At 40.9% G+C, this 12,303-nt stretch overlaps 1 protein-coding gene across 1 annotated transcript in view; it reads left to right on the forward strand.

Moving 5' to 3' along the window:
* The first annotated feature begins 1,751 nt into the window (after positions 1-1,751).
* LOC144477173 (uncharacterized) overlaps positions 1,752-12,303 on the forward strand; it is a 390,171-nt gene continuing 379,619 nt past the window's right edge. Inside the window, exon 1 of the mRNA XM_078194663.1 lies at positions 1,752-1,802. The gene's annotated coding sequence lies outside the window, so the exon portion shown is untranslated. The remainder of the gene's footprint in view (positions 1,803-12,303) is intronic.

A 12,303-nucleotide genomic window follows, 5' to 3' on the forward strand; every position in this document is an offset into this window, starting at 1 on the left:
TTGTCTCAGTGTCATTCTTCCTACTTCAGTCTCGGTTTCCTCTCCACAGCTTTTTTGCCTGAACTCTTTGTCAGAATCTCAGCCTCAGTTCCAGCCTCTTCTCAACCTAAGTCTCAGTCCTTTTTGCCTCACTCTCAGTCCCGTTTATCTCAGTTTTATTCTTCCTTCTTCAGTCACATTCTTTTCGCCTCAACTCTTTCTCTTATTCTCAGCCTCGGTCTCCCTATCCCTATCTCAGTCTCAGTCTCAGCAACCCACAAATACACGAACCGCCCCGATTGTTGCGTTACATTATCATCGTTTAATTCCGACGTTTATTGCCGGCCGAAATTCGGGACACGGTACACCGTTCCGTATTTCATCGCCGGGGGAGGACTTTTCCAGTTTGGCCGGCAGCAAAAAGAGGGGACGGCGAGAAGAGGGGGGAGGAGCACGAGGTATAGCAGGAGGATGTGGAGGTGGTGGAGGAACGGGAATTCCGCGAGCGAAATCGATCTATAGCCCTCGAACAGCGTGTAATATATTACGTTAATTGCACGCGGCGAACAATATCGACAATACAGTATTGCGTTACATAGTGGGGAGAGGGGAGGAGGAGGGAGCGGGCCGCTCGTGAATGAATACATAACAAGCGAGACCGATACTGCAGGTGGTAATAATTATATCCAGAGGGCCCCGCGGTCGCCGTTGTTCGGTGATGATTCAGGGTGGTCCTATTCGTCGGCTCGCCCCCGAAAAAGAAGGACCAATCGATTGGCCCGCGGATACCTATATTAAACGAGAGAGCCTCCCCTCCCCTCTCCCCTACCGTTCAGGTGGGGCAGCGCCTCGATTAATTAAATTAACACTAGAAAACGCCCGCCCTCCCGACGCGCGATGCGGCAATTATCATCGGGGAAAAATACAACGGCGAACGATGAAATGTTAATTTGCTACCGGGGGAAAAAAATGTAATTTCAGCCGATCGACGCGTGCGCAATTTACCGACGCGTCCGTTTCTCTCATTGGAGAACGGAACGCTCGATTTTACGACGCTTCGTAATTTAAATATTAAAAATATTTTACGCTTCGTGTTGCCTATTCTCGTTTTTTATTGTTGATTACCATGTACACAATCCGTGACTGTTATGCTTCGTAATGGAGCACGCCGGGATGCAAGGGATACCGTGGGAGTGTATTAATTGCTATGAATTTGGAGCGGGTATTACTTTTTTGAAATTTGACAAGCCCTTCATAAGGCTGGTTCCTGGGATCATTTGAAGCAAGTTTCTCCTTTTCGAAAATGTTCTGCGTGGCTTCGTTCACGAATTATCAACGAGAAACGTGGACCAATCGGAGAGTGAGTGCGACTGGGAGGACTCGGCGCGGTGGACACTGCGCGCGCTAGCGGCTATGGCGGACCGGAGCGTCAGTAGTCCTCGCACTGTGATTGGTCTGGGTTTTTCAATAATAACTCGATAACGGAACCTCTCTCGACATTTTCGCAAAGGAGAAAGTTGCTTGAAATTGCGTCAGGAATCATTCTCCTCAGTCATTGTATGCACAGGCTTCGATCAAAATTTATTTTTGAAACATTATATAGTTTATTGTTTTTCGAAGCATTATATATTATTGTTTTCGAAAATATTCGTTGAATATACATCATTAAAGTTATCCGTATTTGATTCCTTAATAAAGTAGGCATAATTAATTAATTTTTATTTTTTAATTTGCAAAGTGTATTCTATCACGTACATTTTTCTTTTTTCCAGAAACATTAACTTGTTGATCTAGAAAGTCACGAACGAATTCTCGCCTACAAGGTAAATCTTCGATTTTCACCGTAACCAGGTCGCATTCATGATTATATATCTCGGCAACCACTCGTCCAATCCGGTTGATCCTTTTTCCATTTCAATATAGAAAGTCCACTTTATCGCCTAAATTTTCTATTTTACAAAAGCACTCGATTTTCACCAATGGAAAATTGCAAACAAATTCTACGCCACGAGGCGAATCTTCGATTTTCGCGTAACCAGGTCGCATTCATGATTTTATATCTCGGCAACTACTCGACCAATCCCGTTGATTCTTTTTTTATTTAACTCTTGAAAGTTAACTCTATAACCTAAATTTTTTATTTTGCAAAAGGACTCATTTTTCGCGACTCAAAAATTATAAATAAATTTCTTCTACTAAGCTTCGATACTCATTAGCGAATTTTCCGATTAAAAAATCAATTCCTCGGATCGATTGTTGTTTCCTCCAATCAGATGGCACCATAACTATTACCAACAACTTTGTTTACCCGGCCAGGCAAACAATGCAGGCCCGATGAACCGTGCGCGGCGTAGAATCGCGGCGAAGGACGGTCGAGTTTTGTAACTGGAGCCTGGACACTCCCGTTCGAAAATTAATTTCCAGGTCGGCCCCGTCTAAACAATCGTATTTCGATGACATGATAATTAGGCTACTCATCAGCGGTGCGACGTTAATACCGTCCGGGCAGACCTCCCCCCCATAACAAGCGGCGGCGTTGTGCGCGGCGAATAGTGCATTAACTATTCCGCAAGAAATGCGCCAGGCCAATAACAAGCAAACACAGTGTTGGTGTTTGAAATCAATTAGTATGAACAGCCACGGCCGTTTGAATGCCGTGTCGAGCGTGCACGCGGCGCATTGAAAACGTAACGAAATAGCAGGGGCGGGGGGGGGGGGGGGGTTCAAAGCGGCAGAGAAGACAAACATTTAAATCGTTGATTAGGAACGGAGGTGCTCCACCCGGCGGCTCATCCGGTTTCTAATAAAATATAAAACCGCGTCGCAACAGAATGCTGAAACGTGTTAATTTTTCCAGCCAACCGTGGACGATAAATGAAGTTAATTAGATAATCCAACACTGTGACGGCTGATGCTTTAAATATTGTTAACTCTGATGCTCGCCGCTAGATGGATAGCTGTCGCGTTATTATCTGCGCTGTTGCCACGTTGTCACGCTTTAGAAGACGTCGTCAACACTCGGTGCGATCAAAGGACTACGTTGTCTGAAAAATTAAAGTACTGTTGACAGAAATGTGGTACAGTAGGTGCTATATTTTTGAGGTTAAAGCTGAAGTGTTGTAGAATAAGGGAAAAATTGAGAGGGTGACTTGCGGATAGTTTTTAAAGTTTAAAGTTTATGGTAAAGTTAGAATAGTGACACGAAATTGTGATTTACATAATTTTGTATATAGTTCGATTTTTTGTATATAGTGTTATGCATAATTTTTCGTAGATTTTGTCAAGCTTATCTTAAATATAATAGAGACGCTTATGTATTGTTCTGGGATTTAGGAAAAGATCGAATATAATGTGCAGGTTAATTAAATCGAGATTTTTCAATTTTTAATAAATTCTTTATAACACAGTTAATGATGGAAAAGTTAAATTTTCGTCGTATAAAACTTGCTATAAATAGAGGGTGTGTGTGTGTGAGACAGAGAAAATATTGTGTGACTGAGTGAGAGAGAAAGAAAATATAGAGTCAGTGAGAGAGAGAGAAAAAATTAAGTGAGAGAGAGAGAGAGAGAGAGAGAGAGAATATATTGAGTCAGTATATGAGAAAGGGAGAGAAACATTGAATCAGTGAGTGAGAGAAAGTATATGGGAGTGAGAGAGAGAAATATTGAATTAGTGTTGAGTAAAAAAGAGAGAGAGAGAGAGATAGAGAATATATTGAGTCAGTATATGAGAGTGAGAGAGAAATATTGAGTCAGTATATGAGAGGAGGAGAGAAATATTGGGTCAGTGAGTGAGACAGAAAAAGAAGGAGAGTGAAAGAATATATCAAGTGAGTTAATAAGAGAAGAAGAAAATATTGAGTTAACTACTTAGAAATAGCAAAGGAGTAGGAGAGCGAGAAAAAGTATTGAGTAAAAGGGAGAGAGAGGTGTAGAGGAAATATTGAGTGAGTATATGAGAGAGAGACAGAAATATTGAGTCAATGAGTAAGAAAGAGAAAAAGAGAGAGTGCGAGAGAAAATATTGAGTAAGAAACAGAGAGACAGAGAGAAAGACAGGAAAAGGGAGAGAGGGGGAAAGAGAGAGAGAGGAACGCCGTATTATCTGGCGATCGACATAGCGCGCGGCGCTTTGCTCACCGCGCTTTTTGATATCCCATGGTAATTCCGGGCGGTTCTTGTCAATACTCCTCAAGTTGAAAGATTAAATCGAAAGGCAGCGGCGCGATGCGCCCGCCTAAGCCGGCATTTCCATGGTAACCGGCTAAGAAAATTCCGGGCGGCGCCAACAGCGCCGCGGAATCATCGGTTTCGCGGTTCCGCCCGCAATTCCATGGGGAAGTCTATCCCCCTCCCCCCTGACAATGGATCCTTTCAGCGTTCGCCGAAGGAACCCCGAGGAACTCTTTGAGCCGCGAATAAATCGTTGACGTCCGTCGGAGGGATGAAAGAGGACGACGACGCGCGGCTCTCTGCTTGGGCTCTCCTCTCTTCTTCTTTTTTTTTTCTTTTCTCTCTCTCTCTCTCTCTCGGCGGGCAAATCGCTCGTTAAAACAGGCCGCGGGGGCGGAAACTGTGGTCCAAACGATGCTCGAGGTGTTGGCTCCTCTCGCTCCGCTCGATTTATTTCGCTCGCTGCACTTGTTGATCTTATCCGAAATTATGGGCCGTTTAAGTCGTCCTTTCTCGCGAAAAATTCTTCAGCAAATACTGGCTAAGCTAAATTGCCATCTACAAAGGGCTGCGCTTTGCCGATCGCCTAGAAAGCCGCGGAGAGGTTAGGTTCGTAAAGTAGGGTTATGTAACTTGTCGACAAAATATATGACTGGATGAGGAATATATTTTGGTAGTGTAACATAACCTTATTTTCTACTGTTCTGTCTTTATGTGTTGTGATAGGGATGATACTATACTTTGACTCAATATTTCTCTCCTCCTCTCATATACTGACTCAATATATTCTCTACCATCCTCTCTCTCTCTTTTACTTAACACTGACTCAATATATTCTTTCTCTCTCCCTCTCTCTCTCACTCTCTTGCTGAATATTTTCTCTTTAACTCACACACTCAATAGTTTGTCTCTCTTATATACAATATTCAATCTCACACTGACTCACTCAATATTTTCTCACTCTTCTTGACTTAATATTTTCTCAGTCTTATTGACTCACTCAATATTGTCTGTCTCTCGTTGACTCAATATTTTCTTTCTCTCTCATTTACTCACTTAATGTATTCACTCACTCTCCCTTCTTTTCCTCTCTCACTTACTGACTAAGTCTGAGACAATGAGTCTCTCATTGACTCGCTCAATATTTCTCTCTCTTTCTCTCTTTCCTCCTCTCTTATATACGCACTCAATATATTCTCCATATCTACTCTCCCTTTTACTCAATACTTTTTCTCGTTCTCCTACTCTTCTGCTCTCTCTAAGTCATTAACTCAATATTTCCGTCTTCTCTGATTAACTCACTTGATATATTCTTTCACTCTCCTCCTCTTTCTCTCTCTCTCTCTCTCTCTCTCTGTCCCTCTACCCAACTCGTCACATTCGATTCCACCTCGCTCTCACGTCCAAGCGCGCCAAAAGAGCGACGGAGGAGGCTCCAGACCTCGGCGGACTTCGTAAATTTGTAAAAATATTCCGGCGTGTAATCTGCACATGGTTTGTTTGCAGACCCGTGCGGCGCGGCATGGACAGGGGAATCGAGTGAACGCGAATTGAAATCAAATGCCTGCGTTGAACCAGAGAAAGGGAGTGAAAGAAAGAGAGAAAGAGGAAGAGGGAGGGAGAGAAAAATAGAACGAGAGGCAGAGAGAAAAATCGAACGAGAAACAGAGAGAAAAATAGAATGAGAGACAGAGAAAAAAATTGAACGGGAGACAGAGAGAAAAAAAGAACGAGAGACAGAGAGAAAAAGAGTAAGGGATAAGGAGAGAAATATAGTACGAGAGAAAGGGAGAAAAATAGAGCGAGCGAAAGGGAGGAAATTAGAACGAGAGAAAGAGAAAAAGAGAGAGAGGGACCCTCCGCATTCCTTGGACCCCTCGTTCCATCCAGATTACAATGTCAATGGAACCGTTGAAACGGTGTTTTCACAGGGAATAAAGAGATTCCTTTCCGTATCAAGCGGCGATCAAACGATTACGGAGCACGCCGCGTATCGAGGACCACGCGAGAGACGCGGGGCCAAACAAACGTAAATTTCTGAAGACTGTCTGCCAACCCGTTGCACCCGAAAAGTATACTTCCAAAGTGCTTCTCCTCCTCCCCTCCCCTCCAACCCACCGGGGTGGGGCAAAACTGTTTCGCCGATTCACTCGGCGTGCCACACACACCGGTGCCTGCCGGATCTCGCCGAGATTATTTCGCGATGGGGTTTTTGTTGCCGCGCCGGCGAATTCAATTCGCGGAACCGGAAACCGAAAGGTCAAAGCTGCGACCCGATTGCTCTTTTACCCGCGGACTTTGAATCCTAATGCGCGCTGTATAATGCAGTCGTATGTTACAATTATTCATTTACCTCGGACACGTGATATTGTATTTTTAGTATTTTTATTTGTATCATTTTATTTTTGTCGAGTCTGGATTAGGGTTGGAGAAAAAGATTATTAATCTGTATTATTTTATTTTGGGTTAGACGAGGAATTAGGTTTTGGTTAGATATGGACAAAATCTAGATTAATTTTAGGAAATTATTGAATTTTTATTGTTTTATTGAGTTAGATGAGGAGTTAGATTTTGGTTGGATATGGGTTGATATTAGGTTAGATTTAGGTTTGGTCTGAAATCAAAGATCTTATATTATTGATATTTTATTAATTATAAATTATAAAATAACAATTATATACAATTATATTCAATTAGCTCCGAACTTTAAACCCGCGCACCTTATAAACGACGTCATCAACATGGATGAAGTATTTTACCATAAAAAGAAAGCTACGTAAAGAGAGTATATCATCGATTAAAATAGTTCACGGTCTATTTGGTTAACGGCTAATCCGCATCGCGAAAATCGCGGGCTGTGAAGATTTTTCGCACGGCATTTATTGGACTATGAAGTTTTCTGAAGATCAAACGAGGTCGAGGGACGGAAGATCCCCGTCGTGTAACAGTGCGCGAGAATAAACCAGGCCAAGATCGTGTGCGCTGGATCGTTCGCTCAGCAAATCGGAGATCTAGGGCGCGCGACGATCCTTCCCTTCTTTTTTTCTCTCTCGCGGTGACTCAATATTTTCAGTCTTTTTTTAATTAAGAATTCAATATTCTTCTCTTTTTTTTCTTATTCAATATTTTCTCTCTCTTATACATAATATTTTCTCTCTCATTGACTCACTCAATATTTTCTCTCCCTTACAGATTCAATATTTTGTTCTCTCATTGACACACTCAATATGTTCTCTCTCAATGACTCACTCAACGTTTCATCTCTCTACCTTATTCTCTGAATGGATATTTCTCCGCGCCACCCCCTCTTTCTTACTGAGTCACTCACTGTTCTCTCTCCTATGTCTTTCTTTCTATCACTCACTAATTGACTCACTGTTTTGCCTCTCTCTTTTTTCTGTTCTGCTCTATCACTCGCGTAATTGACTCACTAATTGACTCACTATTTTGCCTCTCTAGTTGTTTCTCTCTTTCATTATCTTTTCTCTCATTCAGTAACTATTCTCTCCCCCCCCCTCTCTCTATCTCGCTCACCGTCTCTCCAATCTCTCGCCCGTTCACGATGATTTTTTTCCGGTGCATGACTCGGGGAAGAACTATGTCCACCCTTCACTTCGACGCCGTCTTTTCCCTTCGGTTCAAGGTTGAACAGGCACCCTATACGGGACCGGCCTCGGTACGTCCGTCGCACGTGACACATACACCGTAGAATGCGCTTTCGAAGCGCACGTGCCCCGCTAAATCGCAAATTGATTTCTCTTTCTCGCAGCCATTGTCCGATCATTGATAATCTACGGCCTTTACCGGCTCGCTGCCTCCTTTGGCCCGGCCACCAAAATCAAATCCCATTGGCGTGGAACGCGGTGGACGATCTGCTGCTCCATATTTTATACGAGTTCGACTTTACACGGTCACCGTAGCGCAACTTGGGAAACACATTCTTATTATATTTATTTATATAATATAAAACGCTGTGTAAATTAATAAAAATAGAGAAATTGTTCGGTTGTAGCTAAAGAAAATAAAATAGAATTATATTTAAAATATTGAAAAATACAGTCGTATTATTTTTATTTTATGAACTGTATAGGAAAATTGAATTTTGAAATTTCGTTTCAATTGTTCATAGAACTGATTAAATAATTTATTAAAAATACCATATGATAATGTTAGGATTTTATAAAATTTATTCGATCATGCTCAACTCTGATCTATAGTATGCTTCGACTAGTATGGTACAGTATAGTAAGCACAAAGTATAGATAGTATCGTCTCTGTTGCAACACGTGAAGACAAAACCTGTAGAAGGAAGGTGAGATTAGAAAGAGTGAAAGAAAGAGGGAGAGGAAATATTGAGAGTGGAACGGAGAGAGCGAGAGAGAGAAGAGAGAGAAGAGTGAGAGAGAAGAGCAAGAGGGAAAAAGACGTAAAAAATTAGGGATAAAGAAAAAGAGGAAGAAAAATGTAAAAAGTTGGAGAAAGGGAGATAGGGGGTGGTAAGAGAAGGGGTCAGTATGAAAATATAAAGACCACGAGATGTAAAGACTGCAAGCTCAGGGGCGTTTGCTCTTTCGCCTCGTTCTCTTCCGCCCTCGTGGACCAAGAAAATTCACGGACTTAATGGTCTCGTTTATTATTTCTTATACCACGGCCGTCATCCTCTCTGTAAGGGTCCAACCCAAAAAGTTAGCCACTTTCCACCCTTCCGCCTCGTTTCTGCTGCTTTCAGCCTTTCAAACGTTTCCTCGTTGATGGACGTCGATCGGGGAAACGCTCCACACACATATACAAACACAAACATACACATCCCATTCCACACTGAATTTGACATTCCACTGCAACATGCATCTGTCAAATAATACCTGAGTTAGGTTTCTTTTCGCTTTTAGCACGTGTCCGTGACTTTGACTTGTTTGAGGTTAGGGCCTGTTTAAGTGTAGTACTTAAAAGAGTTTTGTATAATGATATAGTATAATATAGTAGAATATAATAAGTATAGTGATATACTATGATACAGTATAATATAATATATTATAATATGGTATGATATAATATAATAATATATAATGCAATACAATACATTACAATTCAATATAATGCAATACAATGCAATACAATACAATATAGTACAATACATTCCAATACAATGCAATACAATATAGTACAATACAATTCAATACAATATAGTACAATACAATATAATGCAATACATTACAATACAATGCAATACAATATAGTACAAAACAATATAATGCAATACATTACAATACAATGCAATACAATATAATGCAATACAGTACAATACAATACAATATAATGCAATACAATATAGTACAATACAGTACAATACAGTATTAAAAATAAGAAATAATATTATAATATAGTATAATATAATAATTATGCAAATACTTATCCATTATCTAGCATCCATAACACTTGCATATATTTTAACAGTTTTACATGGTATATAATACCTGTATATAATTTAATAATACTTTAATAATAATCTATATTTAATATTTACCAAATTCCAGCACGTCCCTAAGTTCAGCACATATCCAAGTATATAAATTTAAATTCTACCCAGCCTCCAACCATATTTAATTATTGCAGTAAAGATTGCTCATATAATAATAATAATTATAACAAATATAACTGCCTGTCATACAAATATATTAGCAATAAACGAAGACTAATAAACGTAGCTATGAAATAGTGCAAGGGGTTAACAACTCTCCATAATAATTTAGAACAGTTATTTCCTCATTTCAGCCCACCACCCTACAATCAATTTATTAATAAACTATTATTTATTTGATAACTGTCATTCCATCCTCATTATTAAATCAATTTGGAATCCCAGAAAACTGGTCAAAATGGTTCGCGAGATGGTTGGCGGCCGTTCGAAATAGGCCGCGGCAGCAGAATTGCATAGAGAAATCGTGTCGGGCGTATGCAGCGCGTGGAGGAGCCGTGCATTCAAACTAGCCCGGGCAAATGTTCCACCCTTGAAAATTGAAATAGGAAAATACGAGTGCGACCACCACCGCGGAGCTTCAAGAGAGTCTAGACCCCGGAATGAAACCGGCGAATTTTCCCTGGCGAAGCGAGTTGACCTCTCTACATGATGGGGGAGGGAGACGAAAGAAGGTCGATACGATTCCACGGCGACGTCCACCGTACCGTTTTCGTTCTTCAACTATCCCTGTCCCCCAGCTCGTCTTAATTCGTTCCAGTTGAATATCATTTGATCAATAACCTTCCATACAGCGCGTTTCAAAATTTCACTGCTGTCAGAATAACCCAGAATCCCCACCCCTCCCCCTAAGAGCGTTAACCCTTTGCATTGTTAACCCTTTATTACTCCTTTCATGCTGCGACGATTAGCACTTGTTGTTACTTAATAATTTTCTCTAATAGAAGGGATTAATGAAGCATGCATAAAATCTTCACTACATGTCTGACTTATTATTGATACTGATCCACGCAACTGTTTCTCCTCATAACTCTGTTATTATTGCATTTACGAAAAAATGCCAAAGGAAAAAGACAACTGTTTCAAAGAGCACTACATCTGTACACCATTAAATTTTTTTCTTAATTTATTAATGCATGTGCAATTAACAATTGCATAATTTATTTAAACATGAATGCATATTTTTTTAACACATATCGATTCTTCTGTTAATTCTGCGTAAAAAATGATTAGGGTACTATAGCAAAAAAATTATTAGATCTCGAGATATTTTCAAAAGAAGAAAATAATGAGTAGCGAAGGAGGAGTGGGCGGGGCTTCGACGCCACGTGATTCCGTGGACTCTAATTCCCGGGCAAACGTCCTCGAACGAAGCCGGACTTTTAACAACCTTACCAGAGGCCGCGCAAATTGCGTCCTGCTCGCTCGTTATTGGGCGAACGCGTCGGTAATTATACCGGAAATATATTTGTGGAATTGATTGAAGCGCTAATGGCTGCTGTTTCTCGCACGCGCGGCGATTAAAACGCGGGAACGGGGGGTATGGTTTCGAGGAGTGTGTTACGGGGAACGGTTTACCGATTTTGTAGAGTTGAAATGATTGGACGGAAGAGATTCTGGTGTTCTTGAAAATAAAGTTTGCTTCCTTAGGTGTCAACGTCGCGTGGAACACTTATTACTAACCTAATACTTTTAGGTTAGAAACTATGAAACGAGCGCCGCAGCTGAACACAGACTGAACAAAAACGCCCTTTTCAGTTTCCTACCTAATAATTGTGCGGTGACTGACGTTCGCAGGTACTTGTGTAGGATATATCGTTTTATTAATTAATATTTGTTATTTAGTATTATTTGTTACTGTAGTCTTTTAATGTATTATTATTCGGTCGCTGCAAAAGTATCTTGATATAGGTAAAATCTTGAAATTGAAACGTGTCTTTTAGGTCCTACTGTGTCTTAGAGTCTAAGCCATCTATCTATCAGGAGATTATCTAACTAATTAATTACTAAATTAAATAACTAATAACAAATCCAAATCAGTTGCAACCCAATTTAAGTATTATCATCAATAGCTTCTTAAAATTCCCCTAAGACACTGCTGCCACCTTAAAAAATCACCAATAAGCCCTCTATATCTAAGGTTATGTCAAGATTATGTCAAGGTATCTATATCTCAATACTGACATCTTAATATCTCATGGCACCAATTTTGAATGCCTAACGATTCCAAACGTCATGTTAATGTTATGTCCAGGTATCTATATCTCTATGCTGACATCTTAACATCTCATGGCGCCAATTTTGAATGCTGAATTATACAAAAAGTCCTCAAAAGCTCATCCTAAAATGCATTTACCTAGAAAATTCCCAATCTTGCTCTAGTATCTTCCTGCGAAGCTAGAAGAAGGTCTAGGGTCCAGTGAATCTCGCAGAATGTTTGGCCCACCCGGGGGCTAACAAAAGGGGTGGGAATCGAGCGGCGGCCGTAAAATATGATGCTTTTAAGCGGCGCTGGTGGGCGGTCCGCGAGGCGGTCGGGCGCCTTTAAATTTCGGTTCGAGGATCGAAGGAGCCGGTGTGAAATCAAGCGAGCGATCTCCTTCGCAGTATGCAAATACATGGGAGGACGGACGCGCCCGGTTGAATCCGTGCGAGGGGCGGGGGGGGGGGGGGGGG

Source organism: Augochlora pura, chromosome 11 (assembly GCF_028453695.1).
Source record: "Augochlora pura isolate Apur16 chromosome 11, APUR_v2.2.1, whole genome shotgun sequence".
Taxonomy (NCBI): Eukaryota; Metazoa; Arthropoda; class Insecta; order Hymenoptera; family Halictidae; genus Augochlora; species Augochlora pura.